We start from the raw sequence: 510 nt of genomic DNA, 5'->3' as shown, positions 1-510 counted from the left end.
TAATACTTTCTATAAAGGTGGCTCTGTTGTCAGCTTCTTTAAGAAGTTGATTTTAATTGGAAATTTCTGAGCAGGTGTAATGGGTTACTCCTTGACAATGCAAATTGCTTTTAAGGGTAAAAGGGTGTTGTCATGTGGAAAGTGATATTTTCGGTTTTTTTCCCCCTCTGTTTTGGGTGATTTATGGATAAGGAGACACTGTAGGATTTTGAAGGAAGAGAGCGAAAAGTTTTTGAGTAATGGGGGAGACTAAGTTTTTAGCATCCTTGCGGAATTCCTCCAATAAGGAGTTCAAGGGCATTTCTTTCTCTCTAATTATCCTTAGTTGGAAAAGTTATATTGTATTCTTGACTTATTTTGTTTTATTTAATGTTAGAGGATGCCTTATCCCCCTAATAATTTATAAAATCACATCTCTTATGAAAAAAAAGAAGGTAGTTAATCTGTCCAATTGAATGAATATTGGTTTTCGGATGGAAAGTTGTTGAATTGTATGCTAGGATGGTGTGC

This window comes from Olea europaea, chromosome 1, assembly GCF_002742605.1.
Source record: "Olea europaea var. sylvestris chromosome 1, O_europaea_v1, whole genome shotgun sequence".
NCBI lineage: Eukaryota > Viridiplantae > Streptophyta > Magnoliopsida > Lamiales > Oleaceae > Olea > Olea europaea.
The sequence above is the reverse complement of the archived record's forward strand: the minus strand, read 5'-3'. Positions refer to the sequence as shown.